We start from the raw sequence: 15,231 nt of genomic DNA, 5'->3' as shown, positions 1-15,231 counted from the left end.
AGTTTACCACTGACCCAACATCCTTCCAGCCTCTTAGAAATTCTACCCTGTTATATTTTAGTTCTGCTACAGAAGTTTATATCAACCTGACTGAGTGCAGCGTAAAGGCATCTTTTAACATTTTTGTGGAGAGCGTATTACATAATTTTGCCTTACAGGTTTATGTTTTCAAGGATGTGAATATACGAAGAGGGTTTATTAACCAGAGTTTCCATATACATGAATTTAGTGTATCTATACATTTAATTTTAAAATATTTTTCAACAGAGTCTTTTACACTTAGTTCTGACAGAGGAAAAGAAAGAACTCTAGTCAGAGCCAAATTTACCACTATATATACACAGCATGCCTATAATTTATCTGTATTAAAAGTAGTCAAAACCTACACAGACTTACATGAGTTTTGTCCAGAACATTAAAACACTTCTCCTGTTTTGAAAATTATTTGATATATCAGTGACTTCATTGGATTAAACATTTTTATCTTTTTAAGTGCAAATACCCATGGAAATGAAACATTAACAGTTCAGTTAACATAAGAGCAGCAACATTATAGGCAAATTTTATTATTATCATTGTCTAATATTAACTGACACCCTGATATGTTCCATATATTGTGCTAAGCTTTTGATTTGTGCTAAGCTTTTGATTTATGTCTAATCAATTCTCAAAGTAAACTTCAAAGGTAGGAATGATTACTTTCTCTCTCAGAGAAAATAATTGTAGCCCAGAGTGCTTATGTAACCTGCTCAAACCGTAAGGCTAAGTTAGTAGCATAACATGGGTGTCTAATCAGATCTGGTTGACCTTGAAGCATAAGTCTTTCTATAGGAGAAGTGGAGGAAGCAGGAAGCAATAGTTTTCAGCATAATATGGGCCAGAAGCCATAATGATGAGCTCAGAGAGAATCAGAGCCCTGTGCTTGGAAAACCTAGCGGAAAAAAGCCTTGCGAAGTAGGGAAGGTAGAAAGTCAATTTTAAAAAGTACATATCTTTGTCTACAGTCATCCCTAGCTATGAAAACTGAAAGGTGTTTTAATGGTACTTTTCTAAATCCTAATCAATTCTGGACTATTATGCTTTTTAACCCAGAGCCTCCCTGGCACAGCTCTGTTTTGACCATGTAGATTCACAAACTTCTCTTATTTTATACCCACAGATAGGCTTTCAACAGTTCCACCCACCTATCCTCATCAAAGCTCCAATAAAATGGAAAATAATCATTTAAATAAAGTAAATGTGTTATGAAAAACCTACAGTCTCACATGGTTGCACCACTTATACTATTCAGGGATATGTGCCCTACTATACGCCCTATTAGATCAAACTTCAGACACTATTTTTCCTTTTACCGGCAATTGGATGATACAGTTTTGATTTCAAATTTGACTCTGTTTGCTTTATGGTACCATTTGCTTTTCATCTGTGCTGTTCTCCACTGGTTGTACTGTATTTCTAACTGCAGTTGGTTCAAATCTCTACCGGGATGTCAGTGGAGTCATTTAGCACTTACACCTGTACACCTTCCTCGGTGAGTTCAGTGCTGCTAGATCTCCTGAAAGCCTTTCTAAGCCTTGTTTTAAGTTCACTAACATTTCTGCCAATTGACCAGTCCCTGTGTCAGTGACAGATGTGTGGCGTACATTAGCTCCAGGCCTAGCTCTGCATGATAAAGTACCTCTTTTGGGGGATGGTGTGATACAATGTCTAAAAAAAGTCTGGTAGCAAAAGTCAATATGTGCTTTCATGTTGAACTATTCTTAGATTCCCCAAAACAGCTTCCTATAATATCACAAAATGCCCTCTGTCCAGGGTGAAACAGACTACAGAGGGGGTCACGCAGTCACTTTCTACAAAAGGCCTTGTTTTTGACAAAGTGATATTTTTTTCAGCTTAATCTCTTCTTGTAGATACCCAGGAAGTTTGAGTCATAGTAGCACATATCACAGATGACTACATGTGAGTCCACAATAAGTACTTGCAAAATAGAGCATCCTCTGAGAGAAATGACTGAAACAAGTTATTTAACCACTCTTTGAGATTCAATATTAATCAAATGGTGATGGTAACAGACCTAAATTCAGGCTGCTGTTGTGCAATTGAGAAAATGTATGTAAAGTAGTTACCAGACTGTCTGGATTTTCTTTTTTTGCTTGTTTATTTTCTACAAATTTAGCAATGACTTAATTTCTACCATTAGATTCACATATACAAATACTTATTTGTATTCATTAAAATTACAAAATATTGTGCATTTTTATGTTTTCAAAGGGTAACGGCAATAGGGACTAACCTAGGAAAATATTTGTAAGCGGTAGGTTTTGATCGTACTGCAAAGACTCGAAAGATTTAGCATAACAATGAAATGATTCTGTTGAAGGCTTCAGAAAAAATGATTTTTTTTCTTTTTATTATTATTTTTTTTTTTTGCGGTGTGTGGGCCTCTCACTGCTGTGGCCTCTCCCGTTGCGGAGCACAGGCTCCGGACCTGCAGGCTCAGTGGCCATGGCTCACGGGCCCAGCCGCTCTGCGGTATGTGGGATCTTCCCGGACTGGGGCACGCACCCGCGTCCCCTGCATCAGCAGGCAGACTCTCAACCACTGTGCCACCAGGGAAGCCCCGAAAAATGATTTTTTGAAAGTAAGTGCACATTGCTTCTGACATTCCACCCACTTTGTACAACGTGCTCATCTTCTACAGCATTATGATTAAGGACTGCAATACACAGAGCCCAACTGCCTAGGTTCAAATCCTGGTTTTGTCCTACACTGGCTGGAACTCTAGACAAGTTTCTTAGTCTCTGCCTGAGGTATGCTCATTGCTACTAGGGTGGGGAGAGCTAAAAATATATATGTATTTATACACACATGTATCTGTATTTATTTCTATACCTATCTCTCCATATTGACAACATGAGTTTACAGCCATGCCATGAATTCCACTCCAACACTGTAGGGTTCATCCTAGTTTCAACCCTTTCATATCTGTACCCGTCCCCGCCTTGTCCAATGGTGAGAAGCCTGCCTCCCAACATCTACAGGAATTTACTTATTTGTTCAATGTTCCTCTATGTAGACAGTCTCCAGACTCTACCAGGTAGCCATGTCACACAGAATCTTCCCTCTGTGGACTGCACCCCTGCCAGACTATTATGCCTTTCTGCACCAATGCCTTCCTTTTTCTTTTTCTTTTTTTTTTTTTTTGGCCATGCTGCTCAGCTTGTGGGATCTTAGTTTCCCATCCAGGGATTGAACCCGAGCCCCCTGCAATAGAAGGGCAGGGTCCTAACCACTGGACTGCCAGGGAATTCCCAACAATGCCCTCCTTGAATCGACACAGTGGTTCTTACTTCTTTTTTTTAATTAGGAATACAGAAATTTCTTTTCTGTTTTCTTAACTTCTTTTTACATCATGAACTCCTTTGAGAAGTTGATGCCAGCTACCTAACCTTTCCCCAGAAAGTGCATGTAAACAAATCTGCACAAAAATTTTATACAATTTCAAGAGGTTTGTGCTAGCAGCTTTATGACATTGACCGATTTATTTAATTTCTCTGAGACTCAGTCTTTTCTGTTTAATATGTACATCAGTAGTGATAATAGCTCCCTCAAAGGAACTGGTTTAAATAAGAAATTGTATCTTCAATGCTTAGAGTACTATAAGCAAAGTATAAATGGAGGTTACTAGAATGATCTTCCCTAGTCAGTTCTCAATCCACATTATGATCTCAAATCCGTTGCTATGTACTTCTGTGTTCCAGTAATTCATTACTTCTTTCCTGGATTCATTCACTACTTTTCCTGAGTCTCAGTTCCCTCTTCTCTACAATGGTGATAATCATACCTATCATTCAGGGAAGTTGTAAAAATTAGAGACCATATATGATAAGTAACTGAAATATAAAGTATGTTTGAAAGTGGTAATAGTCATTGACGTTTCTGTATTGTACTGGCACATCTTAGCCCTGGAGATTTGTTTATTCCTTTTCTTATGCTTTGAATGCTTTTCTCTAGTTATCTGGTAATTTTGTCTCATCCATCCTTGACCAGCCAGACAAATTGTACCTTATCGTCAATGTTTCTTTGGTCATCCCATATGAGTTGTATTCTTTATGGTTCCCCTCATGCTTGTTTCTTCTACACTCAACCCTCCGACAGACGTATCTTGACTTAATAATTTAATGTAACTGCATTTATAGGGGTTAGATATAAGAATCATCTATTTCAACTGTCACATTATAGATTTTACAACAGATCAGCCAAAGGCATTGTCCCCTTTTATATCCATCACAACTTACATAAGGATTCATGGGACAAATCTCATGGTAAATTTAGTTTTTGAAAAGTTTATATTTAGTAATGAAGTTACACACATGTTGTCTTTACACTGGAGGTGCCGTAGGATGGAACAATTGTGGGCTTTGTCAAGCAGATTCAAATCCTGGCTTTGTCACTTCCCAGTCCTGTGAATTTGGATGATACACTTAATCTCCTTGGGGCTTATCTTGCTATTTTGTAAACTGGGGATGATATCCTTTCCTGAAAGGATTTTATTGAAAATATAATCAGACGGTACACTCAAAGAACTTGACAAATACAAGATAACAAGGTATGCTACAGAATTCCCTGGTGGTCCAGGGGTTGGGACTGTGCACTCTCACTGCCAAGGGCCTGGGTTCGATACCTGGTCAGGGAACTGGGATCCCGGAAGCTGCAAGGCACGGCCAAATATATTAATTTATCAAAAAAAAAAGATGTGCTAGGTCCCCACCTTTGCCCTTAATTCTTCTGACTAAATCATTTCTTTCTTCTCCTTAACTATTTTAATACTTAGAGCTAAACCAGATGTCTCTTTTCAGATAACATATAACATCTCATCTACATGGTTTTATTCATTTTTTATCCAAAATAACATTTTGGGGGATCTAACTTCTAGAAATAGATGTAGAATAATTTCTAAATAAGTAAAACTAAAATATTCATGTTTATTCAAATGGATTACTTTTAAGAAAGGTAATAGTCAAATAATACATTTTATGTAACTCTTTTCTACCCATATACATGAATCTAAGAACAAATTGAGAGCATTTTTTGAAAGATAACAACGGGCTTTATTAGATTCTTTTACTATTATTTTTATTACTATTACTAGTATTATTATTACTGTAAGACGACTTGAGATCTACCCTCTTAACAAATTTTTAAGTTCAAAATACAGTATTGTCGACAATCGGTGCACTGCTGTACAGCAGATCTCTAGAACTTTCACCTTGTATAACTGAAACTTCATACCCTTTGAAGAGCAACTCCTCATTTCCTCCTCCGCCCCTGGTAACCAGTGTTCTGCTCTGTTGCTATGGTTTGACTATTTAGATATTTTATATAAATGCAATCATGCATTATTTGTCCTTTTGTGACTGGCTAATTTCACTTAGCATAATGGAAGGCATGTTTGTTTATTAAAGCTTCATTATCAAAACCATCCTTAGGAAACCTGGAGTCAAACTGTCTAGGTTAGAATCATGGTTTCAGCAGTTAACAGAGGTGTAAATTGGGGGCAAATTACTTATCCACTCTGTGCCTCAGTTTCCTCATCTGTAAAATGGAAAATAATAGCATCTATTTACTTTGTTATTTGTCAGAATTAAAGTTAATTTTTGCAAAGTGTTTCACAAATAGTGCATGGTACAGACTTAAATAAATACTATATAAAATTGGCAACATTTTAAAAAAGAAAACGAAAAGCAAGTCTTCCTCACTATTAATCTATTGAAATGATCTGCTACAATATTCTAAAATCATTTAAATATCAAAATCATGTCTATACAAACAACAGTAGAAACATTTTAAGGATATTCTCATCCTATATTGAGCCAAATTACCAATCTTGTACTGATAATGGCAGAGTGACCAGAATGACAAGCTTGCCCTAACTCTGTGTAGGTCTTTATTATATAGTTATTGGTATTAAGAGATGTTAGCACAGTTCTCAGAACCACATTATTACATGTATATGGTCACAGATTAAAACCTGAACCTCAAATCTAAAATCAGTTACATCAAATCTATGAAACCAGATTAAGGAAGTAAAATCATCTAAATTTGCTGTGAGGCCAATGGGCAACCATTTTGACCAAATCCTCTTATCTTTCCAACTGGTTGTCTTGGGATTTTGTAGTTGCTTTAGTATAAACACTTAAGAAGTGAATATCATACTCATTTACCTCACCATTTAGACTGACGATTGCAGTTTGACAATCTAAGATAAAAGATCTATTCTGAGCGCTGATAGTTATTACTACAGGATATGAGCATTTTCAAAGATGAACACAATGTACAATTTTAGGGCCATAAACTAGTTTCTATTACTACTATTCTTATGTCAGTGTTTATGTTTCAAAAGTATTTATCAAAAAATATATATTTTTTTAAATATCAAGGCCATTTATGTTCCTTTGGATTATTTCTGAAGCTTTAGATGCAGTGTTTATCAAAATTGTTTCTCTTGGAGAGGGGAGAATGACATTTTGAGACTACTAGCTACTTATTTAGGAATGGTCTGTCAGATAATCAAGCCTATAAATAAGACCTAGAAGCAGCTGGAACAGAATTGAATTCCTCTGGATAAGTGACATATATGTCACCCAGGGAGAAGCAAAGACTCTGTCTAAAATAATGCTGACTGATGAGACAGTGCATGTCTTCTCATACAAACCACACATTTTCACAGAACAACAAAAAAAAATCCAGTGTCCAGAGATATTTTAAATTTCATGATTATGTACTTTAAAATCAAATGGATCAGTTTCTTGAAATTTTAGCAAAAGGAGGCAAGATGTCCAACTTTTTCATAATCGATCCCAGGTTTGTGTTTTGGAAACTGCTCATTCTAGCAAGTGTAACGGCATATAAAAGAAACAGTTCAAGTAGAAAGGGCTAAATTAAGCATATTTATAAAATGTCTGCCTTTGAGCTAATTACATAGCACTATGCAGGTTTAGCAGTGGGAAAACATCCCACTGGTTTCCATGGGATGTCTCTTCACATAAAGGAAAATAATGAGTATATTAAGAAAGTACTTTGGAAAGCAGTAAAGAATACAGCAGTTTATCAAAATTATCTATTAAAGTGGCCTGGTTTGACATTTGCCTTTATAAAATCAACCATAAAATTAAATATCATTATGACATCAATTTTTGGTACTGGTATATTGGTGAAAAGACTCAATCACTCTCTCATACTTACAGAAAAACAAAATGTTACATCAGAACATAATACACAGTTGAGGGAACTTATCCCATTTGGGGAAATCTGTTGCTGCTCTTAAAAAGTGTTTCTCAAAAAAAAAAAAAAAAGAATGAAATAATGCCATTTGCAGCAATATGGATGGACCTAGAGATTATCATACTAAATGAAGTGGTCAGAAAGAAATACCACATGTTATCATTTATATGTGGAATCTAAAATACAACACAAATGAACTTATCTACAAAACAGAAACAGACTCACACAGAGAGAGAAAACAAGTCTTTCATTGCCAAGGGGGAGGGGGGTGGGGAAGGGATGGAGTGGGAGTTTGGGATTAGCAGATGCAAACTGGTATATGTAGAATGGATAAACAACAAGGTCCTACTGTATAGCGCAAGGAACTATATTCAATATCCTGTGATAAACCATAATGGAAAAGAATATGAAAGAGAAGTTATACATATGTATACCTGAATCACTTTGCTGTACAGCAAAAAATAACACATTGTAAATCAACTATACTTCAGTAAAATAAAATTTTTAATTTAAGTTTTAATTTTTAAATTTCTCTTTATCTTTTGAATTATAAATAACTAAATTCAGTATAAACTTCTATTAACCTGAGATGCTAATTCATAAGACACGTAGATCATGGGATCTAAAAGAGGAAGCAGAATAGTTAGAGCTGCAACATGGAGTTAAGACAAAAAATACTAAAAGCAGAAATGTGTGGACATAAGTCAAAAATTATGATTTATGACCAAGAAATTCTGCTTTTAGCAATTTTTTTGCCAGTTCTGAAGACATGGAATATGGAGCATAACATGCAGTTTCAACACCAATCATTCATTTATTCAGCAAATAATTATTGAGTACCTAAACTATTCACTGTCATTAATTTCTACCCAGTAAGCAATAAGCTATGTGTACAAATAAGAAAATAGAGCAGCTCATGTGGGCCAAGCATTATAACATCACTGTATGTTATCTCCAATCATTGAAAAATGCTGCCAGGTAAGGGTTAGGATTCCACTTTCTATGTGAGAAAACTGAGGGTTGGAGAGGCTCCCTAACTTATTCAACACCTGGAATTCAAATCCAGATCAGTGCTGTTGCTAAGCTCTTTCAAGTACAATGATGGCAAATAGCTATGCCTCAAGGGGAAATATCTACCTAAATTAAGGTTAACAAACCTGCTTTCAGAATTGAGAGTTAGGAGAAATCATTCCTGTATTTATCTATCCCTCTCCTCTGTTTTAATCACCTTTTAAAAATAGAGCAGTTCAGGATAGATCACTGAACACAGGCCAAGATTTAACTGCTAGCAACTGGTTCAATGGGCCATTTTTAAAAAATTAACCATACAAATTAAACCAACTTATCTTAGAATTCTTATGAGTTTAGAGAACTAGCTATAAGATTTTTAGTTGCATTTTTACATAAACTATTTTCACTTTGGAAATATGGTCCTTACAAATTCGATATTTAAAACTGACTCATTTGTCTCCTTAGGTAGGTTTATTCTTTTTGTTGCAATGGTAAATGGAATTGTTTCCTTAATTTCTCTTTCTGATCTTTCATTGTTAGTGTATAGGAATGCAAGAGATTTCTGTGCATTAATTTTGTATCCTGAAACTTTACCAAATTCATTGATTAGCTCCAGTAGTTTTATGGTGGCATCTTTAGGATTTTCTATGTATAGTATCATGTCGTCTGCAAACGGTGACAGTTTTACTTCTTCTTTTCTATTTGTATTCCTTTTAATTCTTTTTCTTCTCTGATTGCCATGGCTAGGACTTCCAAAACTATGTTGAATAAAGCAGCGAGAGTGGACATCCTGGTTTTGTTCCTGATCTTAAAGGAAATGCTTTCAGTTTTTCACCATTGAGAATGATGTTTACTATGGGTATGTCATATGTGGCCTTTATTATGTTGAGGTAGGTTCTCTCTAGGCCCTCTTTCTGGAGAGTTTTTATCATAAATGGGTGTTGAATTTTGTCAAAAGCTTTTTCTGCATCTATTGAGATCATCATATAGTTTTTATTCTTTAATTTGTTAATATGGTGTATCACATTGATTGATTTGTGTATACTGAAGAATCCTTGCATACCTGGGATAAATCCCACTTGACCATGGTGTATGATCATTTTAATGTGCTGTTGGATTCTCTTTGCTAGTATTTTGTTGAGGATTTTTATGTCTATGTTCATCAGTGATGTTGGCCTGTAATTTTCTTTTTTTGTGATATCCTTGTCTGGTGTTGGTATCAGGGTGATGGTGGCCTCATAGAATGAGTTTGGGAGTGTTCCTCCCTCTGCTATATTTTGGAAGAGTTTGAGAAGGACAGGTGTTAGCTCTTCTCTAAATGTTTGATAAAAGTCGCCTGTGAAGCCATCTGGTCCTGGACTTTTATTTGTTGGAAGATTTTTAATTGCACTTTCGATTCCATTACTTGTGATTGGTCTATTTATATTTTCTATTTCTTCCTGGTTCAGTCTTGGAATGTTGTACCTTTTCAAGAATCTGTCCATTTCTTCCAGGTTGTCCATTTTATTGGCATATAGTTGCTTATAGTAGTCTCTTAGGATCCTTTGTATCTCTGCAGTGTCAGTTGTAATTTCTCCTTTTTCATTTCTAATTTTATTGATTTGAATCCTCTCCCTTTTCCTCATGAGTCTGGCTGAAGTTTTATCAATTTTGTTTATCTTCTCAAAGAACCAGCTTTTAGTTTCATTGATTTTTGCTACTGTTTTCTTCATTTCTATTTATTTCTTCTCTGGTTTTTATGATATCAAAAAAAGAAATAACCCAATCAAAAAATGGGTGTAAGACCTAAATAGATATTTCTCCAAAGACGACATACAGATGGCCAACAGGAACATGAGAAGATGCTCAACATCACAAATTACCAGAGAAACAGAGATCAAAACTGCAATGAGGTGTAACCTCACACCAGTCAGAATGCCCATCATCAAAAAATCTACAAATAATAAATGCTGGAGAGGGTGTGGAGAAAAGGGAACCCTCCTACATTGTTGGTGGGAATGTAAATTGATTCAGCCACTATGGGGAACAGTATGGAGGTTCCTTAAAAAACTAAAAATAGAACTACCATATGACCCAGCAATCCCACTACTGGGCAAATACCTTGAGAAAACCATAATTCAAAAAGACACATGTACCCCAATGTTCACTGCAGCACTATTTACAATAGCCAGGACATGGAAACAACCTAAATGTCCAAGAATAGATGAATGAATGAAGAAGATGTAATACATATATACAAGGGAATTTTACTCAACCATAAAAAGGAATGAAACTGGGTCATTTGTAGAGACGTAGATGGACCTAGAGTCTGTCATACAGAGTCAAGTAAGTCAGAAAGAGAAAGACAAATATATTAATGCATACATGTGTAATCTAGAAAAATAGTACAGATGAACCTATTTGCAGGGCTGGAATAGAGACACAGACGTAGGGAATGGACATGTGGACACGGTGGGGGGATGAATTGGGAGATTGGGATTGATGTATGTGCACTGCCTTGTGTAAAACAGATAGCTAGTGGAAACCTGCCATATAGAGCAGGGAGCTCAGCTCAGTGCTCTGTGGTGACCTAAATGGATGGGATGGGACGGGATGGGATGGGATAGGATGGGGGGGTTGGAGGGAGATCCAAGAGGGAGGGGATATATGTATGCATTTAGGTGATTCACTTCGTTGTACAGCAGAAAGTTAACACAACATTGTAAAGCAACTATACCCCAATTTGAAAAAATAAAATAAAACTAACTCATTAGCTATGGTTGATAGGCTGTATATGCACTTGTCAATAAAGATTCTGGTTTATGAAAGTTAGAATTACAGTCTGAGGGAGCAGTTGCAGTTGGCACCATGCAAGTAAACCCTCAGTCTTAAGAGTCAGAGGACAAGAGTTCATGCCAATTACAGTCACTGAAAAGTAAGAGAAATCTCAGAAAAGAGAAGGCACGAGGGGGAGTCCAAACTTCTGTGAATAAAACGTGCTAAAATATTCGGCTGACCATGCAACTATGCATGTTCTAAATTCAAAGCAGCCAGTTAAGGATAACAGACCTGAACTTTTATTCTGAGCTGCCACCCAAGAAACTGAGTTTGCAGTTTAATCCAACCACATTAACTGCTCACTAAAACAAACATCAACAGGATTCTGGACCTCTACAACATCACAGTAACCATGTTCATGATATAATCCAGGAAAATGTTACTTATTCTCCAAAGAAAACACAATAAATGGAGCCCAACACTAAAGTGATCCAGATGTTAGAATTAGCAGACAAGAATTTAAAGCAGCTTTTTATTACTAAACTCAATGATATAAATAAAGTTATGGTCCTAATGAATAAAGGGATGGGAAATCTCAGCAGAGAAGTAGAAAATATAAAAAGGAACCAGATGGAAATTCCAGAACTGAAAATGGCAATCTCTGAGATAAAAACTTCACTGGTGTGTTTAACATCAGAAAGAAGATGAAAGGGGAAATAATCCATAAATTTCAAAATATATAAATAGATACAGACTAGTATAGATATTGTGTATTTTTTAAAATCAATACGTGCAGTATAAAAATTTCACTAGCCTTGGATCTTATCTGAGAAAATTATATTAGGTTGATTAGTCTCTCCCGTAAGATGATCTCTGTTGTTATATGTTAGGCCAAAGGGTGTAAAACTGTGTTAAACAAACAACAAACTTATTCTTCTTCTATACTGTGGTAAGGGTGCTTAGTTCCATATGCTGATATTTTAAACTTAGCATCTATCAAGTGTATTCCAAAACATATCTTTACCTCCAAACTAGATAATGATAGTGATGTTAAATGTTATTTTGGTGGGTTATTGTAGCCTAAGTGACTCAGTTTATGTTTCTCATCAAATTCCACACAGACTTATTTATATAGCAAAAATGACAACTTTTTCCATTTTTAATGAAAAATATACTTGACTCAGGAAAGTGGTTATTTTTCCTTTGTTGTTTTGTTTCCTAGTGTGAAGCTACCTGAAGAAAATAAATAAAAATCAGAAGCTTTATGAGCATTAGAATCAGAGAAAAAGTATGGTCTGAAGGGAGATTTTCATGAAGCAAACACAGTCTAATAAATTTCCTTTCTTCAAAAGAGTATAACAATATAACTTCTTGGGATAAAATAGTCACTTACTGTCCTTTGCTTCTTTAGCATGATAATTTTCCCAACTTATTTAATATTTTCATTGGGCTAGTGACCTAAAAGTTATTGGAAGCCTTCCTTATTTCTTTGAACTGTCAAGAAATCTGCACATGGGAATTTGAAAGATTATAAAACTGAATACAAAAGTACTAGGATCCATAGTCTAAAATCAGCACATACTCCCCCGTCATAGAGCATGGGATTGCTAATGGGGAAGTTGCTACTCCCCAGCCCCTACTCCTCTGGATTCATCCATGTTCAGTGATTTCTGATTTCCAAACTGTTCTTGATTTCAAAAAAAAAAAATTTTTTTTCAAGCCTTCCTCAATATAAAAGGCCTAGGTTAATTTTATGGCAGTGTGACTCCATGTAGTATGTATGTGTGTATATTTCCAACTGAGGTGTTTTCCCCTTATTTCACCTTGCTCTGAATCACATTCTAATTAAAGAGAAAAAGAACAGTGGATCCTATTATCCCTCTTATGTTCAACCTGATGTTCACATTAAAGACCCAGGCGTATAATGACTACTCCTCAAGTCCTCTGGATTTAAAAATACCTTCATTTCTAAAGCTTTAACAGAACAACTTCTTGAGATTAGAACCAAGAAAGCAGCAAAAACCTAAAAGCACTTCTATCTTGTTTACTTTGGGTAGAGCTTTGTTCTGCATGACAGGCAAATGATCTACTTCCCTTTATTTTCGACCAAATGAAAACAAAGAATAGATGTTACTCATTTGAGCAACAGTAATTTTATATCACATTTTAACTCTCAGTAACCCTAATGAATTCTTATTATTGAACTGATAGATGATCAAATTTTGAGTCAGAGAAGCAGTGCAAAACTAGTTCTACTTTCAATTGCTGTCCTAAATCTCCATTATGATCATTTAGACATTTTTTCTCCTCCTCCAAGGAAGAAATGAGTTTTTTTGGACAAAAAAAAAATAATAGCACATTTTATCCTAATAAAAGTTTGCATTTTGGAAGCAGGGGTACAATAATGATGGGGACTAAATTAATTATGCACTACCCATGCAGCATTTCTTCTATATTCTCCTAATGCAATAAACCGAGCATTCACAAAGGCTAGATTTCTCATGGTGCTGACAAAGTGAGCCTGAGCCGTAGAAACTAGAAAAGCTCTAGCAGCAGTGGTGCTTTATACACCGTGAGTACTTTAAGACTAAAAATGTAGTTTTATCTCAGTGTGAGGCCAGTCCTATGCAAGGGAAGCTTCAAGAATTCTGTAATTGAAAGTTGCCCAATGGTGCATGGACTAACCTAAATTTCAAGTAGTACAATTCATCTTAGTCAGTATTTCACTTAAATAACAAAGTTTCAGTAAAGCAGCAACTGCCTTGACTTTATGTATTATCAACGTTGATGCCCTGAATGTGTTTCTGCTTTTGCAAATGATGGTACGTGTAAATAGCATTCTGGCCGATTCTGATTACAAAATCAGACAGGCAGAAAAATTCATTTATGGTTTAAAAGAACAGCAAATGTTACAATCCTCGATCTTCAGCAAAACAATAATCATTTTACCTACAGCTAACTTATCCACGGTTGTGGCATACATTTTTTGCAAGTTAATTTCTTTATGCTTTTGATTGATTTTTTTTTTAACCAGAGCAATGTTTTTTCAGCTATCTTCATTTATGTTCTATTTTCTGACTATTGAGATCTTGTCTGTCAAAGTAATTATACTGGAATAGCAAGTTCACTTAAAAAATGAGAAATACAACTTCCATAATTGCATACGCTATATGAATGATATGAAAACCGCCAGCCGTGATCCATGAATGTGTGTATTACAAGAATTTCTTTAGACTTTTGACAGATATCCCAGAGAAAAACAAATAATAAAATAGGGTCTGCTTCATTGTTTCTCACAGTGGGATTCAGCTTTGCATCTACTTCTCTTTTTTTTTTTTTTTTTTTTTTTCTTCTGTATGCGGGCCTCTCACTGTTGTGGCCTCTCCCGTTGCGGAGCACAGGCTCTGGACGCGCAGACTCAGCAGCCATGGCTCACGGGCCCAGCCGCTCCGCGGCATGTGGGATCTTCCCGGACCGGGGCACGAACCCGTTTCCCCTGCATCGGCAGGCGGACTCTCAAGCACTGCGCCACCAGGGAAGCCCGCATCTACTTCTCTTTGATCTGCTTGACAAAACATAAATCTGGACTCTAGACTCATTTAGAGACAACATGCAAAGAAGAGGTTAATAAATGTTTGTATTCATGGCATCACTTAATGTCTCTCCTTCAATTATCTGAGATTATCCTGAAGCTATGATTTGTCTGACAAATTTTTATTTATTATACATGCATGTCCGGATTTTGCAGTTTCAGGTCCTTTTTGAGTCCACTGGCTTAGGTCAACTCAGACATACAGACTACTGCCCAACATTGCTACATGCATGTTTTTGAGCAAAAATTCCATATTAGCTATTCAAATGTAGTACACAGCCTAGAATCTTGGCGTGATTCTCCTCCTGCCCATCTGTCATCATTATTTTGGCCATTTGCATTGTGATATGCCAAGATGAACGAGAAACGGAAGACAACAAAGGTCTGAACAAGGGATCTAGCCTTCAGGACATACAACCAGACTTACTTTTCCCCGTAAAATGTTTCTTAAAAATTGCAAGTCATTGAGAACTGTTACTTCGTTTTCTTTTCTTTTCTTTTCTTTTTTTTTTAAGGATTTTCCTAACGGTTGTCTTCCAAAAGTAAAAATTGTAAGCAATAAAAATTTGCTTGGATTTTTCACTTTG

The sequence above is a fragment of the Mesoplodon densirostris genome, chromosome 2 (assembly GCF_025265405.1).
Source record: "Mesoplodon densirostris isolate mMesDen1 chromosome 2, mMesDen1 primary haplotype, whole genome shotgun sequence".
NCBI classification, from domain to species: Eukaryota; Metazoa; Chordata; class Mammalia; order Artiodactyla; family Ziphiidae; genus Mesoplodon; species Mesoplodon densirostris.
This window is presented reverse-complemented; position numbering follows the sequence as displayed.